At 42.1% G+C, this 21485-nt stretch overlaps 1 long non-coding RNA gene across 2 annotated transcripts in view; it reads left to right on the forward strand.

The window, feature by feature from the left end:
- The first annotated feature begins 1965 nt into the window (after positions 1-1965).
- The window catches only part of LOC308512121, a 43521-nt gene continuing 24001 nt past the window's right edge, over positions 1966-21485 (forward strand). Inside the window, exons 1-2 of one of the 2 annotated variants that reach the window (XR_013995466.1) lie at positions 1970-2476; positions 7524-8040. This is a non-coding gene — a long non-coding RNA (uncharacterized lncRNA). Of the gene's footprint in view, positions 2477-7523; positions 8041-21485 lie in introns of those variants that run through there. The other variant, XR_013995465.1, reaches the window with a different exon arrangement.

A 21485-nucleotide genomic window follows, 5' to 3' on the forward strand; every position in this document is an offset into this window, starting at 1 on the left:
CTGGAATCGAACCTGGGACCCTTCAGTCTGAAGGCCGATGCTCTATCCACTGAGGCAAACCAGCTAGGGCACGTTGCATTTCTTTATCATTATATTACCCAAGTGTACATCCCAAAACTTCGTAGTTTAGCCTTGCCTATTAAAAAAATTTGTTAGGTTTTATATATATATATTAGTATATATATTTCACAAGCAGTTTAACATATTTCTCTGTACTCTTTTTTTCTGCAAATTGGCAGTTAGATGCAGTGGCCAGATCTAGTTCCAGTTTTTTGTTTGTTTTTTAATCCGCATTCAAGGATATTTTTTCATTGATTTTCAGAGAGAGTGGAAGAGAGAGGGAAAGACAGAGAGAAACATTGATGTGAGAGAAACACATCGATTGGTTGCCTCCTGCATATGCCCAACCAGGGCCCGGGCTGGGGAGGAGCCTGCAACCAAGTATGTGCCCTTGACCAGAATCGAACTCGGACTCTTTGGTCCGCAGGCTGATGCTCTATCCACTGAGCCAACCGGCTAGGGGCTGGTTCAATTTTTATCTCTTTACGAGTAGTGGCATGTCCTCTCATTAAGGGGCACCCAGTGCATGCATAGCAACCGGTTGCTCTGGTCGTTCTGGTCATTCTGGTGTTCTGGTTGCTTGGCTTTTATATATATAGATATGGGTGGGGTCCAGCTGGCCTGCCCTTATGGGACCCCAGCCCATTGGGGGGAGGGGACACAGGAGGTTGGCTGGCCAGCCCTGCCCCCGATCTGGCTCAATGCCTAGATCCATTCATTAGTGGTTGCAAAGTGGTGATATTCAAGTTCTCACAATTCTTGTTTATTTGTTAACTGCAATACTTTTATAGAGATGCTTTCACTCACCTATCATTTGGTTACCAATGTTATAGTTCATATAGGAAAGGCAGAATAAAGGTTTTATTCTTTTCCCTTTATATACCAGTTTTGAAGAAAATTACTTGGTTTCCTATCATCCTCCAAAAGTCAATTATCTTCTTGGAGCTTAGATTGTCTCATCTGTGGCCAGTGGGAAACTGCTGAAGCCAGGTCCTTTAGCCATGACCCTATCAGGCCTTGACAGCTTTCTTACCATCTGTTATGATAACCAGATTCAAGGGTTATCTTTACATTTTCAGTCCCAGACCTGGAATCAGCCATTTCTGAAAAAATTAAATTAAATTAAATTAAATTAAATTAAATTAAAATGCTGGTTTGTTTTTCACAACTTGGTTGCCAGGGTTGCTCGTTCTTTCTAGGCCTCTTCAGAAGACAGAGCTAGGAAATCCACACACACACACACACACACACACACACACATTCTTTTTTTAATAATTTATTTTTTTATTGTCTAAAGTTTTACATATGTCTCCTTTTTCCTCAATTGACCCCCCCACCCTGCCAAGCCATTCCCACCCCAGGCAAGCCCCCACCGCCCCAGTGTCTGTGTCCATTGGTTATGCTAATACACATGCATACAAGTCCTTTGGTTGCTCTCTAACCCACCTCCCCACCTCTCCCCTGCCATTCGTCTCTGAATCTATTCTTGTTCATCAGATTATGTTGATCATTATATCCCACAAATGAGTGAGATCATATGATATTTATCTTTCTCTGACTGGCTAATTTCACTTAGCATAATGCTCTCCAGTTCCATCCATGCTGTTGCAAATGGTAAAAGTTCCTTATTTTTCATAGTGGCATAGTACACATTCTTTTTATTAAAAAAATAAACCACCTTATGAGAGCATACTACTTGCAATTCAAATTCAGGAGTATAGGTTGTTTTTTAGTCAACTTATTCTAGATTATATCTGTGTTTCCTTTCTTCCACACCAAAAAATACAGGTCCTTGAAGATAATAGGGGATGATAAAATTAGAATATCTCATAATTATTCATTTAGTTTATACCACTGTGTTAGGGGTGCCCAAGACTACCTCACATCCGGTGACTCACTAGGAGTGATTGAGCATATATTTGTGTTAGAGTAGGTAGATAGATATGAGCAGAGGAGATAAAGGACAAACTGACAAAAAAAACAAAACAAAACCCATGCTCAAGTAAACAAGGGAAAGGGAGAATAGAAAACTAAAACAGCCATCAAAATTAGACGAAGACAGGGAAAAGAAATGCAGTAAAAATGACTCCTAGCACCAAAAGGACATCTGCAGACACACGACATTCTAAGAAGCCCACCAGTTAAGCAGACCCACGAAATTCTAGGGAGCCTGCCAGCTAAAGGACGAATGGTGCAGGGAGATTAGCATAAAGCGTGGGAGGGGCAAGAATAAAACAAAGGCCAGGATTTAGACCCCCGGATGTACTTGAATACAGCTTTGATGCTCTCTCCAATTTCCCCGTCTCTCGAGTTGAAATCCTTCCTCCTGGAGACGAGAACCTGGTCTTGCTGATCCCCAGCGCCGCTGACAGCTCTAACCGCCAGCCCGGAGCCGGTTCCAGAAAGCCCCCAAATGGTAAGCATCTAGCCTCGCCCTCCCTTGGGCTAGAGGCTTTGCGTTCCCTCTCTCCCCCTCTCCCACCCTCTCTCTCTAAGCCGCACTCTCCTGGACACCGGTCACCCAGTTAAATGCCGCAAGGGCGGGTGCCACTTGGAGGCTCCCGTGGAAGGTAAGGTAGTGCTCAGCCCGGGGCACAAAACCCACCACCCACCCGCTAGAAAAAAGGCTGATAGCATCTCAATACTGACCCAAGCCCCAGGCAATTAATTTGGAGAGAAAGACATTCTGACTTTCGCTTTTTTTTGTTGTTCTTGTTAATCCTCACCCCAGGATATTTTTTCTTTGATTTTTAGAAAGAGTGGAAAGGAGGACCCGTCAGTCCGCAGGCCTATCTATGCTCAATCCAATGAGCCAAACCCGCTAAGGCTTGCGTTTGCTTTGGCACTTTAACCGGCTCCTAATAATTGGTGAGGCCCAGTCTCTGAGCTTGAGCAAACATTTCTTCGGGGAAGGAAAGATCACCTGTAATTAACATTGGACTCATCCGGGAAGCGCATGTAAGGGTTGGCCAGCTGGCATTTGGAGTCCCCTCCCGCTGTCTTAGACACTAGAAGGAGCAGGGGTAGCCAGCCGGCCGCGGGGTCACTGCTCCTGGCAGCCTTTCCCATACGCAGCACACTCCGGGAGAACTTTGCTGAAGCTCAACAGATCTATTAGTCCATGATGCCCGGGTTCAGATTATCAACCCCGCCGTCTGCCCCTACGCATCTTCTTTCAGAAACTTCCACGTTTTACCTCCTGAATCTTATTTACCCATCCGGTATTCTTTCTTTTGCCTCCCTGTCCTCGCAACTGTGTTTGAAGTGCCGGCGAGGTGCCTGCTGTATATGCGGAAGGGCGGGTCACAACTATTCCTTAAGGCGTCTAGTGGCTCAGACGAAGGATAGAGTTCCTCATTTTCCTTGCTTGCTGCACCACATCAGGAGAGAGCACTGGCCTGATTCTGTGATGAACGCTTTTCTTATTTATTTTCTGTTTCACCGCTCCTTGAAGAGTCTCCAGAGCTCCATTTATTATCAGCCCCTGCGAGATTTTTCTCGCTTACTTCGATTCAGCTACTTATATCCCGTCAGGCCTGACATCTCCCACGTTCAAGCTGCGGTTCATTGGCAGCAGGGTTCCCTTTTCAGTCAACTTGTAGCTCTACTGTGCTCCTCTTGGGACTCAAGAATACTCCTTATTAAATATCTAGACATTTCAGACCTTAACTGCCGCCAGCACTTTTGCTGTCTCTGTCGGGGCAGCCACTGGAAAGATGAGCGCATCCCACGGGCCTTCTTTATCAAGAATGGACTCCCCTGTCTGCTTAAACATTTGGTTTGTCCAATATTACGCCCTATTGACACGGAGATAGCCTCATCAGGAAAACACCTAAACTCAAATGACTTATTAGAGTGGATCACATATTACAAGTATATTTTTCACAGACTAATCATAAGACGCTACAAGGTACTCATGCTTCAAGAGATAGCAGGACTTCAACTCCTAAGAACACTATCCCGAGGGATAGGAAGGGATCGAAAAGATAGATGAAAATATATGGCTCAAAAAATCCACAACCTGGAAATGTTGGAGTCACTAGGGAAGCTTTGGCCAAGCATTTAAGAGAATTTCTAAAGAGGTCTAGAAATACTCTACAGAGAGAACTTGGCAAAGGGGATGCCCAAGCCTGTCCATACTTTCTATTCATTTGAACAAGGTCACAGGACACGCTGGCCTGTTCACACTCTCCTCTCCAGCCCAGACCTCTCTTTTCTATTTTCCAGATGGGCAATACCACCTCCATACCACAGGACTCACCACTGGGATGTATTATCAAGAATTAGGATACATATGACCCCCAAACTCTCAGAAAGAAAAGATTAATCTTCTTCTGTAATACAGCCTGGCCACAATATAAATTACATGACCAAGAGGTCTGGCCCCATATGGAAGCATAAATTATAATACTATTATTCAATGAGACCTGTTTTGTCACCAGCAATGGAAATGGACTGAGACCCTATACATACAAGCCTTTATGGCCCTCAGAGACAATCCTAAGCACTGCAGCTCTTGCAAATTAGATCCAGATGTTATAGCAGTTATTAGTCAGATGCCCCAGCCTAAAACTATAGGCACCCTAATCCCCAAAACTCCAACTGGCACCAGGGACCTTGGCTACAGTCCCTGAATGCCCTACTAATGATCCTGTGCCCTTCACATAAGACCCACAACCCCTAGTCTGTATCCATTACAAGAGGTTACCAGATCCTCTGGTCCTGCATGGGTCCAGGGCCCATTCTCCATTCAGGATCACAGGCAGGTAAGATCAGACCTTGGAACAATTTCAGATGATTCCAAAAAATACATGACAATTTCCTTAAACTAACCCCTACCTTTGACTTTGCGTGGAAAACTATTTCAGGGATCATGGGGCAAACTGTCGTACCAGAGCAGCGAGCTGAAGTAACTGAAGCAGCTCAAATATTTGGAGATGACACCCACCTAACTCAGCTTCAAATATACCCTGTAGGAGCTGTTGCAGTCCCAAAGCCAGACCCCCCACTGGAGCTATAACAACCAACAAGACAGGGCTCTTAGAGATCACTTTTTACATTGCTTAATAGAAGGAATGAAAAAATTGAAAGCACAACTAAAATGATAATAAACTTTCAACCACTGACCAAGGGCCCCAAGAAAACCCTTCTGCCTTTTTAAAAGAAATATTTAAAGAGACCCTTCGTAAACATACCAACATAGATCCCAACTCACCTGAGGGACAATTGATTTTAAAATATCACTTCCTAACTTAGGCGACCCCAGACATCTGGTACAAATTACAAAAACTAGCCTTAGGTCCAGGGACACTGATGGCTGAGATCCCAAAGGCAGCATCCTCAGTTCACTATAATAAAGAAATAGAGGAGGAAGAAAAGAACAAAGAGAAACAAAAGCCAAAGACAAAAGGCAGGCTCAGCTACTCTCTGCCCTCAGGCCCAGCCTTCTCAGAACGGGGGAAACCCAAAGGCTCCTGTTGGAAACCACCATCGCTGTGGGAAACCTGGCCATTGGAGGTGAAGCCAAAAGCACCTTGTCCCAAGTGTAAGGAGCCTGATCATTGGGTCTGTGGCTGTCCTGGGTCCCGAAGGGGACGTGGGCCGGAACCACTCATGACCCTTGACTGAGAAGGCCCTCTACTCGAGCCAGTTCCCAACAAGAACATCCACTTGAATGGGACGGAGCCAAGGGTCACCCCAGATGTGGAAAGTAGAAATGGGAGCTGCCTACTCTCTGGACCTCTACCTTCCGACTCCTGCCAAGTAATTGGGGTTAGTGGAAAACCCTCTATCAGATTTACTCCTCCCCTGTGTTACCTTTGGGATCAAACAGCCTTTCCCCATCCATTCCTGGTGATGTCAGAATGTCCTATCCTCCTTTTAGGGAAGCACACCCTCAGTAAACTAGGGGCACAAAAATTCAACACCAAGCCAATATCTTTTTCTCTGAACGGGTCCTTGAAACTGAGGAAATTATAGATCATTCCATAAATTTGGACTGATGGAATACCCCGAAGGGCTAAGACAACAATACGTATAAAAATAAAACTAAAAAATCCCACAAACTTTCTCCATAGGAAGCAATATCCTATAAAGCCAGAGGCCAGAAAAGGACTTCAAATAATAATTATTAAATTCCTGAAATATGGGCTATTAATTTCTATTAATTTGCCCTGCAATAAATACTCTTATCCTCCCTGTTAAAAATAAAATAAAATGGAGACTAGAGATTAGTGCATGATCTACAAATTATAAAGGAGGCTGCTGTCCCAATCCACCCTATAGTTCCCAACCCTTATACTATCCTAGGAGAAATACCTTCTCAGATCCAATGGTTTTCAGTCTCAAGGATGCTTTCTTTTGCATTCCTTTGAGCCCCTGCTCTCAATGCTTACTTGCCTTTGAATGGACCAAGGAGGACAATACAAGCCAACTACTAAACTGGACTGTACTGCCCCAGGGCTTTAGGGATAGCCCTCATTTATTTGGGTAGGCACTAGCCAAAGATCACAGGGACCTAATTCTTGAAATGGGGCAGAAAGCTCCTACAATATATAGATGATTTACTCATTTACTCCCCCTCAGAGGAAAAAGGAATACAGCACGCTATTAAGACTTATATACTGCAAGGGACATCAAAATAACACAAGGAAACAAATACCTGATAAAGTTGCAAAAGTAGCCGCCACCTCTGAAGATATATTCTTGGGAGCACTAATTCCACTCTTACCTACAGAACTACCAACCCCTAAATATACCCAAGAAGAAATACAATGGACATCCCAACACAGTACACCAAGGGGCCAACAGGATGGTTCCAATTAGAGGGACTCCTTTATGTACCCTCAGTTTTACAATGGAAAATCATAAAAGCCCTCCATGAATTACAACAGTCCCTCAACTCATTAGCCAATAAAATCTTAGACAATCGTATTACTCTAGACCCGTGGTCAGCAAACTTCGGCTCGCGAGCCACATGCGGCTCTTTGGCCCCTTGAGTGTGGCTCTTCCTAAGCCTTAGGAGTACCCTAATTAAGTTAATAACAATGTACCTACCTATATAGTTTAAGTTCAAAAAATTTGGCTCTCAAAAGAAATTTCAATCGTCGTACTGTTGATATTTGGTTCTGTTGACTAATGAGTTTGCCGGCCACTGCCCTAGACTATCTCTTAGCTGCAGAATGAGGAGTTTGCGCTATTCAAAATACTGCATGCTATACCAACATCAATAATTCTGCTAAAGTAGAAACAAGAGTATGTGAAATTCCAAATCATGCAACCTGGTTAAAAGGCCTCAGAGAAACCCAACTTTTGCCCAGTATGGTGACTGCGCTTACTTGGAACTGGAAATATTGGTTATGGTCTCTCTTTGAAAGTCTTTTAATCTCTCTCCTCATCATATTAGTGATAACACTGTTTGGTCCTTGTTTGTTTAACCTACTTGTAAAATTTGTCTCTTCCAGGTTACAACTAGTGCACCTGTAAATGATGCTTCATCAGGGTTTTCAACCCGCCCCCGCATACACATACGCAGAGACAACTCAACCCCTTGATCAAGCTGGCCAAAGATTCTGATTCTGAGAAACCTACCCTCTGCCTTGACAGACAGCAAGAGAATGAGACCCAATCCCCAACTTCGCCCATTTGTCAGCAGGAAGTAGCCAGATGATTGTCTACGTCCATGATCTCCCAATGAATTGGGTCTCATAACTCTTGAGGGGGGAAATGTTAGAGTAGGTAGTTAGATAGATATGAGCAGGGCAGAGAAAGGACAAACGGACCAAAAAACCGTGCTTAGGTAAACAAGGGAAAGGATGAATAGAAAACTAAAACAGCCATCAAAGGCTGAATGGTGCAGGAGATTAGTACAAAGCATGGGAGGGGCAAGAATAAGTCAAAAGCCAGGACTTAGACCCAATGGGGCACTCCAGCTTTGCTTGATGTACTTTCGCTTGAATAAAGCTTTGCTGCTTGCTGCAATTTCCCCGTGTGTTGAACTCTTTCCTCTGGGAGACATGAACCAGGTCTTGCTGATTCCCAGCGCCACTGACATTTGTATTCACAGCTAAGTTTTATTATAGCAAGCAGATATGCAACAGAATCAGCAATGGAAAAAGACACGGCAGAGTTTGAAGGATGCCATGCTCAGGCTTCCTTATGTTGTCTCCCTTCCACAATGAGTCAGGCAGAACTGGCTGTTTCCTAGCAACAAAAATGCAGCAACGCACGTGTGATGTTTTCGCCCAAGGAAGCCATTAGAGACTCAGTGCCCAAGGTTTTTGTTGGGGGCTGGTCATTAGACACTCTGCCTAGCATGTACCAAAATTGCAGACTCTTAGAATGAAAGCAGATGATAAGCATAAACCACACTGTTTGCACAAAGTCTGAGCACAATGAGCCATCCTTACCAGTTAAGGAATAGTAGAAACACTTCCCAAATGCAAGTTTCCAGCCAAGGGCCAACCTTTCAAAGGATAGCAGGCTTTGTTAACCCATTTCTGGATAGTTGACCCCTTGGACCTTGGATAAGGCAACTTTTACAACACAATGATCAGTTGGATCCCTTGCATCAGGTGAGAGCTACCTGCAGTATTATTCTCAGTTATAACCTACAGGGGTCCAAGATTTCACCAGTTCAAACAAATCCCATTAACCACAAAGCTTTATCTTAGAAAGTCAAGTACCTTCCTCCTTAAATTTCTATATTAGCCCCCTTTTACCTGGCCCATGGCAGCCATTCAGGCACAGTGTACTCTGGTCAGTAAGTGGAAGCTGACTGGAAAGCCATTAGGCTGAGGCAGTGTTGGGATAGTCAGGGCACACACACAGGAAGTGAAGTCCCAGAGGGCACACATGGCACCCCTGGAAATAGAGGATGTCTAATACTTGTTAGGGTACCCAGAGCAAAACAGACATTAGCCAGGCAGTAGGGGTTAACAGGGCCCCCAGTGTCGCCTCTCACTATGGAGCCTCCTGCCTAGTCCAACCAAGTAATTGTTTAGTCCTTGGTTTCAGAGGGACTGCCTGAAAGCATCCAGTTTCCTTCAGTTTTGCTTCCATCATTTCTATCATGTGTGTGGACACCTGGAGGTGCTCTGCATGGAAAGTGCAGCGGATGGTGCCACCCCTGCTGCCTATCAGGTGTGATCTACAGTCAATTTGAATTCAAGGTACTCACAGCAGCTTGGAAATGAAATACCATCAGGCTTTTTTTTTTCTTCAGGAAAAGGGGAAAGCTTCCAGGAGCAGTTCAGAAAAACAAAGATCATTAATGCCTTCTCTACTTCCTGGCACCTCCCCAGGCTTTATTATTATTATTATTATTATTATTATTATTATTATTATTACTAGAGGCCTGGTGCACGAATTCATGCACCGGTGGGGTCCCTCGGCTTGGCCTGCAGGATCGAGCCAAAACAGCTCTCCCACATCCCCCGAGGGGTCCCAGATTGCAAGAGGGTGCAGGCCAGGCTGAGGGACCCCACTGGTGCACGATTGGAGCTGGGGAGAGACATGGGAGATTGGCCAGCCAGGGAGGGACTGCGGGAGGGCTCTAGGGGGTGTCCGGCCCCTCTCACTCAGTCCCTATTGGCCAGACCCCACCAGCAAGCTAACCTACTGGTCAGAGTGTCTGCCCCCTGTTGGTCAGTGCACATCATAACCAGCGGTTGAGCGGCCTTAGCATATCATTAGCATATTACACTTTGATTGGTTGAACAGCTGACCAGTCACTTAGCATATTAGGATTTTATTATATAGGATTATTTCTCCATGGTTACAACATTGGTGTGTCTCACTCAGTGATCACAACCTCACATTTCCCAACCATTTTATTATCCTCCAAACTTTTTGTCTGGAAGGGTTGTATGCAAGAAGAAAAGAAACATTTTCCCAGCAAAACATTTTTATACAATGTAACCAGAAAGACACATCATAATCAAGAATTGATGAGGAAGAATCCTGAACTTTCCTTTTTTTTTTTTTCAAAATGGGTTTACATAACCTCCCATTCCTTTGGTCCTAATCATTTCCTCAGTGAGCAGCCTAGAAAAAAATGAATCCCTTGCTGGGGACGGCTGCATTTAATAATCAAATGTCTTGCACAAGGGTGTCTAGCAAGAGGGAGGTGAAGGAAGTAGAGTCAGGCTATCAGGTCATTGGTACAAACTGCAAGTAACCTGAAAAGTTGACCATAGCAAGTCAACAGCAGTGTCATCTCCAAGAAAGGGTGGGGAGTCTGACCAGTGGGGAGTAGGTGAAGTGGCCACTCCCTGTGATGTCTTTCCCTAGCTTGCAGCGTTCAACAGTAACCACAAGTTAGCCTCTGGTTAACTTGCGGATTTCAATTCAGTAGCCACAATTAGTCTCTGTGTCAGAAATACAAAGACAATCAGCACCTCAACTATACAAGCCCTTTCCTGTAGGCATTTGTATGATATTCAAATGTCATATTCACTCATCATCCGTGATATTTTCGTAGTTTGTGGTCCTGTGGAAGCTGTCTTAAGGAGACAACCATTCCAGAATCTGAGTCCTGTTTTTTGAGATAGATGCTCTTTCATTTCAGCTGAGCACAGCTCACAGTGAGACTGCAAACAGCTGCAGAAGAGTGTCAGGTTTCAGCTTCCGGTCAGGCCCTGGCAATTAGAACCTGTGAATCCGGGATCTTTTAAAAAGCCAATAATATTGTAATAACTGTGTACAATGCCAGGTGAGTACTTGAAATATCAGGGGGACCAGTTTGTAAAGTATGCGATTGTCTAACCACTACACCTGAAACTAATATAAAATAATATTGAATGTAAAATATAATTGAAAAAATACAATTTTTTAAAAAGCCAGTGGCTTTTCCCCCCCAGTACCAGCAAAGTTGAGACAAGGAAGGGCCAGACAGCTGTATTCTCAGCCCAGGTGATAAGAAAGGCTTTCCTAAAAGCCCTTCTTGTCAATTTTATCATCTGAACAGACGCACTCAAAACTATGTGTATGTGGCTGGAAAACCAGCAGCTTCTACTGCCAACCACCTCATTTCAACAATTACACATTAGCACACTGGGTTCAGACCTCCCAAAGTGCCATTTTTTTTACCTGCAGATTGACTCTCTTTTCATCATGTCCCCCTTTTTCCAGAGGCTCCAACAGGCAAAAATAAAATAATAAAAATTCGTAATGGGGTCTTGTTCTTTTCCCAGAGTTGAAATTGCAATCTGCCCACGGGCAGCAAAAAGCAAGGGAGCTTTGATGCATGTACACTTTTTCCCTCTTTGCAGCTTTCCCTGTCAGGATGATCTATGTCTCGCACGGATGAAATAGCGAGTATAAAATTTTACATCAATGTTGATGATACACTCAGGTGTGATAGTCATAAAATACAAAGCCTGTTACAAAACACACCTCTTTCCCCCCTCAAATCCCCTAGTCTTAAAAGCAGCACATACAGGGTTAACGTTACAGAAAACAGCAGATCAAGCTGCAAAGTCAGGAGGGGCTATCCCTGAGCTGAGGCCGCTGCTAAGCTGAAGAAAAGGCTAGAATGTTTTTTTAATTTGTTTTAATGTTTATTGATTTCAGAGAGGAAGGGAGAGGGAGAGAGAGAGAAACAATAATGATGAGAATCATCTATCTGCTGCCTCCTGCACTGAATCACACCAGCCTGCCAGTCAGGTTGTTTTTTCGTTTTCTTTTTTTAACCCTCCCCCCTACGGTTTACCTAAACACTTGCTCCAGCCCTGGGGGGACTATTTGGGCCCTTTCTCCTCCCACTTAGAGGAGAAAACAAAAACTAAAGCCATGAGCTGAGCTACTCTTTCCTCCCTGTAGCCAGCACAGCTAAGAGCAGCCAGGAGATGCAGCGAGGCCACCAGCCTGTGGTTGGATTTAACTGTTACCTTTCACAAGAGATGACAGCTCAGTTGCTGTTTAACACTATTGGTAACTTCATAGCCACTCAGACCCCAGGATTTTGTCACCTTCCATCATTGCTTCTTTCCTTTTCTTGAGTAATGCTGTAGCCACATTTCAGTGAGTCAGGGTTGTTTTATTGAGTCCCACCACTGCCACCATATCCAGTGATTCACTATAAGGACTCAGAGGACTCAGGATATAGTTGTATTTATAGCAAAGGTTATAACAGAGAACGGATATGCCATAGAATCAGCAAGGGAAAAAGACTCAGGAAGATGCCATGCACAGGCTTCCTTATGCTGTCTCTTCCTCCCACCAGGGGTCACACAGAGCATGCTGTTGCCCCAGCAACGGAAATGCAGCAACCCATGTGTGTTATTTCTTACAGAGAAGTCTATTACTCAGTGCCCTTGGTTTTTATTGGGATTTAGTCATTAGGCACCCTCTGCTGAGCACATACCAATATTCCAGATCCCCAGAAGGAAGCAGATGTTTGGCATAAAACACACTGTTTGCACAGTGAACCACCTTATCAGGTAGGGAATGGTGGGAACCATCCTGAAATCAAGTTCCCAGACTCTAGCCAAGGGCAAACTTTGTGAGCAGGCCTTTAGAAGGATAGCAGTCTCAGGCCTGCTGTGTTAACCGCTTTCTGGGAACTCACATCATTCAGTCTCAGAATAGCAATACTAATACTACCACCACTGCTGGTATAATTACTAAGAATAGTATTAAAATGTAGAATGTAGACATATTCTCCACATTCTCTCCCAATTTTTTCATGATTGGTCTATATCTGTTACCTGAATCCTTGCATACTAAACTCTCACTTTGAACTGTCATTAGTCTTCTTAGTTCAGTGCTCACCACCAGCCCTTAGGTCAAAAACTCTCTGGTCGTTTTGTTTTTCTGAAGCTTGTTCTTTTTAAAAATATGTTTTATTGATTTTTTTAGAGCGAGGGGAAGGGAGAGGGAGAAAGACAAACATCAATGATAGAGAAACATCAATCAGCTGCCTCTTGCACACCCGCTACTGGGGATCAAGCCCACAACCTGGGCATGTGCCCTAGCTGGGAATCAACCAGCAACCTCTTGATTTTTAAAAAATATATTTTAATTGCTTTCAGAGAGGAAGGGAGAGGGAGAGAGAGATAGAAACATCAATGATGAAAGAGAATCATTGATCAGCTGCCTCAAGCATGCTCTCCACTGGGGACCAAGCCCACAACCTGGGCATGTGCCCTAATGGGAATGAACTGAGACCTCCTACTTCATAGGTTGATGCTCAAACACTGAGCCACACTGACCAGGCCAATCAGCAACCTTGTGGTGCATGGGATAAAGTCAATTCACTGAGCTACACCAGCCTTGCTGAAGCTTGTTCTTTGATAGATTCCTTTGGAAGGACTTCTGAGGACAATATTTCTTCAGTTCTTCCATGTTGATAACATTTTGTCCATGTCCTTTATAGTTGAAAGACAATTTTTTTGGTGTAAATTTCTTAGCTCACTCTTTCTTTCCTTGTGTATCTTAAATGTTACTTTACTTTATTCTGGCATAAATGGTTGCTATCAGCCCTGGTTAGTGTGATTCAGTTGGTTGGAGTATCGTTCTGTGTCCCATGCACAAGGTCACAAATTTGATCCCCAGTTAGGGCATGTATGGGAGGCAGCTGATTGATGTGCTTCTTTCACATCAATGCCTCTCTCTCTCTCTCTCTCTCTCTCTCTCTCTCTCTCTCTCTCTCTCTCTCTCTCCCTCTCCGTTCCTCTTTCTCTAAAAATAGTCTGATGATGATCTAATTTTCTTATCCTTATAGATCACTTGCTCTTATTTTCTACATGCTCAAAATATTTTTTCTTCATCTTTAAAGTCCAGTAATTTATAAGAATATGACTTGGTGGTGATCATTCTGGGTAAATATTGTCAGGTACACAGTGTGATCTTTCAAAGATCTCTTCTACCCCTCCTGCCCCACCACCACCTACCCCCGCCCCCCAGGGATACCAATTACGTCTTGAATTTATCCCAGAACTGATACTCTATTCATTTTTAAAGTATTTTTTTCTTCTACATTTTAGTTTGGATAGTGCCTATTACTATGCCTTCAAATTCACTAATCTTTTCTTCTGCCATGTCTAATCTTCTATTAATCCCATTCATGCATTTTTTAATTTCATATTATAGTTTTCATCTCTAAAAGGTCTATTTGGGCTTTTAAACATCTTCCATGTCTCTAGTCAATATGCTTAAGTTAGGTTTTTTTTTACATTTAAAATAAAGTTTTAATGATTGCTTTAGTGTTCTTCACTATTCATAATATGTACCATTTCTGAGTCTATTTGAATTTTTTTTCTCCAAATGATATGTCATATTTTCCTGGTTCATTGCATGCCTGGTTATTTTTTACTGGATGACAGACATTGTGAATTTTATCTTGCTTGGGGGTGGATATTTTTGCATTCCTATAAATGAGAACAGAAGCTTTATTCTGGGGCACAGTGAATTTAGCTGGGAACAATTTGATTCTTTCAGGTCTTGCTTTTCAGCTTTATTAGGCAGGACCAGGGCATCATCTAGTCCAGGGCTAATTTACCCCTATTACTGGCCTTCTAAGTACTCTTCTCAGTTCCCTGTGAATTCTGAGGTTTTCCACCATACCTGGTAAGATCAGAAACTATTATCAGCCCTGTGTGAACTCCCTCTAATCCTTTCTGGTGGTTCTTTGCTTAGCCTTGAATAGTTTCCTTACATGCATGAGCCGAGGAATACTCAGTTGAGGGCTCAAGAGGGACCCTCTTCAGGTTTCTGGAGCTCTTTCCATTCCAATGGAGTCCTTGGGCTCCTTGGATTCTCAGATCCATCTCCTGAACCCAGGAAGAGCGCTGGGCTCTGCTTGGATTCCCTCTCTCAGCACTGTGACTGGAAACTATCCAAGCTGAGGCATTAGCAGGACTCACTTCATTTATTTCCCCTTTCTTTTATATTTTGTTTGTTTCCCCTTTCTCAAGGATCACTGTTCTTCCTTGCCTGATGGCCAACATTTTGAAGACCATTGTTTCATATATTTTATCATTATTTTAGTTGTTTCAGGTGGAAGGGTAAATCTGGTCCCTGTGACTGCATCTTGGCCAGGAGCAGATGAAGTCTGGTGTGCTCTCTCAGTATATAGTTTCAAATTGTTTATTATTGCAGGAAGTTTTCTTGAATTATAGTTTTTAGTATTTGTTTTTTCCTTTGGTCTGCTTTTCTTTATCGAGGAACTCTTATGATGTATTAATTGGATACTTTTTTTAAAAAAAACTTTGATATTTGTCATTTGCTTTCAAATATTTTTCTTTATTTCCTTTTTTTAAAGTTTCCTCTTCTTTGCCTTCTATTTCTCTTAAGCCATCATGTATTGTACTTATTTGCTTTTTGTTCCTTGTCATTTATTCTGAAAGATGTTTCTTTTATTTCCAAATATTTTCTGAGATGTGTCAAATAACTCCTGAAATTTTCTTGTTCTTATTTATGCTGTTCTTTTGTTGTCTTGCATCATTTTCTTAATTTTTTTAGCTTGTTGCATTAGCTAATTATAGTTTTTATTTCTTTGGTGAGGATATGTTTCTGGCATGCTTTCATTGCCTCTTAGGATGGTATTCTACCCCTTAAGCTTTTATTCTTATAGCAATATTGTATGGGGTTGCCCTCAGTACATTTTTGTTGCTCTTCTTTATATGAAATTAGCTTTCCTTAACTTTTGGAAGGAGGTGGGGTCCGGGGTAGTTTCTCAAATGTCAGAGCTCCCTCTTCTGTTGTTTTTGCTAAAAATTATGGCAACTTGGTTCTGAGATTTCTTGGCTCTATTTCTCCACTTCGATGTGGACATTCTCTTTCCTTATTGAAGTAGGCTAAATAATGGCTTCCTAGGGGAGATCCATGTCCTAACCCTGGAAACCTGTGAATGTTACCTAATGGAAAAAAATAAATAAATAAAAGACTTTGCAGATTTGATTAAGGATTTTGAGATGAAGAGATTATCCTGGATTTTCTATGCAGGCCTTAACTACATACAGTAACAAGTATCTTTATAATAAGGAAGCAAAGAGAGATCACACAAATAGAAGAGGAGAAAGAGATATGACTACAGGGAAAGATATTGGAGTGATGTGGCCATAAGCCAAGGAATAACAACAGCCACCAAAAGTCAGAAGAGGCAAGGCATGGATTCTCCCTTAAAGCTTCCAGAGGAAGCATGGCCTTGCCAACACTTTGATTTTTGGCCCAGTGATTCTGATTTTGAATTTCTGGCCTCCAGATCTGTGAGAGGATAAATTTCGATTGTTTTCAGCCACCAAGTTTATGGTCATTTATGACAGCAGAAATAGGAAACTAATACAGAGTTTATACCAAAAGTGGGGTCTGCTGTAACAAATACCTAAAAATATAGGAATCACTTTGGACTAAGGTAATTGGATAATAGGTGGAAGCTGGAAGAATGTTGAGGAGCACCACAGAAAAAGCCTAGATTGTCTAAAACAGACTGTTCTTCGAAATGCACATGCTGAAGGAACTGTTGGTGAAGGCTCAAAAGAGGCCAGGAACAACGTAGAAAACCCTATATTGTCTCAGAGGATGCGTTTATCATCATAAACAGAATGTTGGTACAAATATAAACGTTGAAAGGCCTGTTTATGAGGGCTCAAAAAGAAATGTGGAATATATTATTAGAAACTGGAGGAAAGGTCATCTTTGTCATACAGTGACAGAAAATTTAGCTTAATTGTGCCCTACAGTTATGTGGAAAACAGAATTTATAAGCAATGAATTTGAATAGTTGAGTTGATTTCCAAGCAAATTGTTGAAGAAGCAGTCTGGTTTCTACTTGCTGCTTATAGTAAAAATATGAAAAGAAAGAGATAAACGGAAGGAAGAATTATTACGCAAAGAGGAACCAGGATTTGATGATTGGGGAAATTCTCAGCCTGTACAGATTGCAAAAGGTGCTAAAATTAGGATAGTCAATGCTAGGAAAGTATGCTCTGCAGAGAAGGCCAACGGTGTGACCAGACAACCTTTTGCTAGTACTGAAGAGATTAGGCATGTGATTTATGGATCCCTCAAACTTCAGAGCAGAAGCCAGGAATACAGATGGGATTAATGAGAAAAGATCTATGGAGGATCTTCTTGTCCAATGGTTGAAGTTTCTGTGACATATGCCGGAGGTTGCAAGGTTTTTGAGAATGTTATACCAGTAGAAGTACTGCCAACTTGGATGAAAAGGGACAGATATGGGATAAAATGAAAGAAGGCCGTCAGATTCTTAAAATTCTGCAGGTAGAAAACAGGGTTATAGAACTACTCAGCTTCAAACATGTGTTAACCGTAAAAAAAAAAAAAAAAAAAAAGGCAAGAATAATTCCTATATTGGGGTTTGGGCCCATAGGGTGGATCATTTGTAGCTGTATTTCAAAATGGCTCAGTAACAATGACTTCCCTTTTCCTTCCATTTCCACTCTTTCAGAATAGGAATGCCAACAACTCTTATCCTATACCTGTCCCACCATTGTGTTTTGAGAACAGATAACTTGTTTTCTGTTTTCTTGTTTTCCAAAGTCCACAGATGGAGAGAAATTCTGCCCTAGGATGGCATACTTAGAATCTCACCCATAACTGATTTACATAATTAGATTTGGGACTTCCAAACCGACAATATTTAGATGAAATTTTGGACTTGAGAGGATGCTATAATGTTTTGACACTTTTGAGGGTGTTGGAATAAGGTGAATGTATTTTATTTAATTTATTTTTATTTATTTCATTAAGTATGAGAGAGGGAGAGAGATTGGAACATCAATGATGAGAGAGAATCATTAATCAGCTGCTTCCTACATGCTCTACACTGGAGATCGAGCCTGCAACTCAGGCATGTGCCCTGACTGGGAATTAAACCATGACCTTCTGGTTCCTAGGTTGACGCTCAACCACTGAGCCATGCCAGCTGGGAAGGGCAAATGTATTTAGTATGTGGGATGGATGTCAATGTTTGGGGACCGGAAGGTGGGCTATGGTAGGTTGTATAGTGGCTCCCCAAAAGATATTCATGTGTTAACTTCTGGAACCTGTGAAAGCTATCTTATTTGACAAAAAAAGTGGGGGGCTTTGTAGATGTGATTAAGTTAAGGATCCTGAGATAGGAAGATTATCTTGGATCTTCCAGGTGGGCCCTAAATACAATCGCAAGTGTTCTTCTATGAAAGAGGCAGAGAGATGACACAGACAGAAGAGAAGACAGTGTGACCACAGGGGTGAAGTGGAAGTGACATAGATGACAGCTCTGCTGACACCTTGATTTTGGCTCAGTGGTACTGATTTAAGACATCTCGCCTCCAGAACTATGAAAGAATAAATTGCTGTTGTTAAAAGCCACCATGCTTGAAGTAATTCGTTACAGCAGCCATAGGAAATGAATACACTTACTTTCTACTGTCTCAACCAGCTCAATTTTTATTTCAACCCTAGTGGTTTCTCCTAAGTACAGATCCCTGTCCCAGAAGAGAGCCTGGTGGATTAGCGGATAGTGAAGGATTAACTCAGCAGGACTGGGTGTCCAAACCTTGCACATTTCAAAGAAAAGTTTGGGCCTTGCCAGCTCTTGGGAAGATAACCTTAAAGCCCTTGGAAATATCCTGCCTGTTAAAATTATCTTTGTTTATCTGAGTCCATGAGCCACACCAGATAGTTTATTCTAACACTGTGATTTATGGCGCGGGTGAGGGGGTGCCTGAGCCATGCAGTATCAGCTTGAACTTTAGAGGGACTGAGTAACTAAGATCAGCCATGCCTATGTGACTGATCTCAAATACAAATTCTAGACATCAAGGACCAGGTGAGCTTCCCTGGTCGGCAATACTTCATGTGTGACCCACATCTTACTGGTGGAATTAAGCACTGACTAGATGACTGCTCTGGGAGAAGAGAATTGGAAACTTGCTCCTGGACTCTGCCTTATGTGCTCTTTTCCATTGCTGATATAAATCTCTATCCGTGTGTGTGTGTGTGTGTGTGTGTGTGTGTGTGTGTGTGTGTGTGATAAACTGTAACCATTAGTTTAACAGCTTTGATAAGTTCTGTGAGTTCTTCTAGTGAATCACTGAACCAGAGGGTGGTCTTGGGGACCCCAAGCACAATCAGTCTTAAGAGCTCACAGGAATTGGGCTGCTTCAGGCCCTTCAGACCCCTTGCACTTACTTGCCGCAGATGGAGCAAAATGCCTCTCAGTTTCAGCTCCTGAATTCAAGTCAGCTTGCCATCCCTGTTGAGCATTTTATCATTCTCCTATTCTCAGGTATGACAAATGCCCCTTACTTCCCTCTGCTTTTTCCTAGACAGATAACTATACCATGTAGTTCTCATAGCTGTTGGTGACTTGACCTCCCTCACATGTATTTTAAGATTCACAGATATTTTAGCTATTTCTATGTAAACAACCCACACCAAAATTTAGTGGCTTAAAATAACCATTTTATTTCTCATAATCTTGTGGGTCAGGAACTTGAGCAGGGGCTCAAGGGGCTGGCTCATTTCTTCTCCATATGATGTCTGAGGCAGCTGGAATGAGATTGGAGCATCCAAGATGATTTCATCACAAGTTTGGGGCCTTGGTGCTAGTTGGCAGCTATGGCCTTAGTCCTCCTTGCATCTCTCTGATGATTTCTGATGTTGAGCATTTTTTCATGTCCTTGGCCATCTGTATGTCCTCTTTGGAGAAGTGTCTATTCAGGTCTTCTGCCCATCTTTTACTTGGATTGTTTGTCTTCCTTTTGTTAAGTTGTATGAATGCTTTATATATTTTGTAAATTAACTGCTTATCAGATGTATCATTGGCAAATATGTTCTCTTATACAGTGGATTCCCTTTTCATTTTGATGCATCCGAGAGATGCAAATTAAAACAATGAGGTACCGTCACACACCTGCCAGAATGGCTACCATCAATAAATAAACAAACAAGTTGATTAGCTGGCTAAGATGTAGAGAAAAAGGGACCCTAGTACACTGCTGGTGTGAATGTAAACTGGTACAACAACTATGGAAAACTAGAGTTTCCTCAAAAAAAAAATTAAAAATGGAATGGCCATTTGACCCAGTGATCCCACTTCTAGGAATATATCCTAAGAATCAGAATGAATATATACACCCCTATGTTCATAGTAGCTTTATTTACAATAGCTAAGATCTGGAAACAGCTCAAGTGCCCATCAGTAGATGAGTGGATAAAGAATCTGTGGCACATTTACAAAATGGAGTACTACGCAGCTGTAAAAAAGAAGGATCGATTATCCTTTGAAAAAGCATGGAGGGACCTGGAGATTATTATGCTAAGTAAAATAAGCCAGTCAGAGAAAGACATATATCATATGATCTCACTTATATGTGGAATCTAATGAACAAAATAAACTGATGAAAAAAATAAATCCAGAGACATGGAAGCATCCAACAGACAGAGGAATCTCAGAGGGAAGGGGGGGGATGAAACAAAGTATTTATATACTAGTACATATAAGCATAACCCATGGACACAGATAATAGTGTAGTGAAGGCCTGGGGAGGAGGCAGGAGTGGGGAGGAGGGGACCAATGGCGGGGGGATCTGTAATACTTAAAAAAATAAAGATAAATTTTAAAACTAAATTAATTACTCTAAAATAATGAAAAGAAAAGAAAAAGAAATAAAAAAAAAATGGTGCCTCATCCTCCAGGGCCTCTTTCTGCAGAAGGATAGCATGGACTTTACTATGAGGTGTCTAAGTTTTCCTCTCAATAAAGCAGTTCAAGACCTCTTAAGACCTGGGCATAGAAGTCCCAGAATATCATTTTATTGACAAAACAGAGCTTAAAACCGGCCCAGACACAAAGAATGAAAAAAATATATTCCACATCTTGATGGGAGAAGTAGCAAGCACATATGGGAATGAAAATATTCTTTGTAGCCATATCTACAGAAAATCTACCATACTGGTATACTATGTCCTCTAGTTTCATTATGAATGTTGTCCATGGGTTTTGATTTTGCTATCTGGTTGCTCTGTCTATTTGCATGTTGGCATGAAAAGAGATTTTAAAAATGCTCCAATGCTCTGATCAGTGTTGCCAAGTGGTTAGAGCATTGGCCCATACACCCAAGAGTCGCAGGTTCAATCCCTGGCCCTGGTACTCAGGGAGGCGACCAATCAAGAGAATTAACAAAACAAATCAAAACAAAAAACCTGCTCCCCTGCTACCATATTCCCAGCATTCCTTCTAATTTTAAAAATTTGCCCCAAAAAGAACAGAAGTTTTGGGTGAGGGCAGAATGAGGAAGTAAAAACATTCTAAATGGTTCATTCTCCTGAGAAATTAGGAGAAATGCAAATAACGCACTTGTGTATGTGTATGTGTGTTTAATCTACCAATTGAAATAATTTGAATAATGTTTATGACTAATGGAAGGCTAACCGCCAGTCGAACTGATAAGCAGAGTCGAACTGACAAATTACTA

Source organism: Myotis nattereri, assembly GCF_964212035.1.
Source record: "Myotis nattereri genome assembly, chromosome: X".
Taxonomy (NCBI): domain Eukaryota; kingdom Metazoa; phylum Chordata; class Mammalia; order Chiroptera; family Vespertilionidae; genus Myotis; species Myotis nattereri.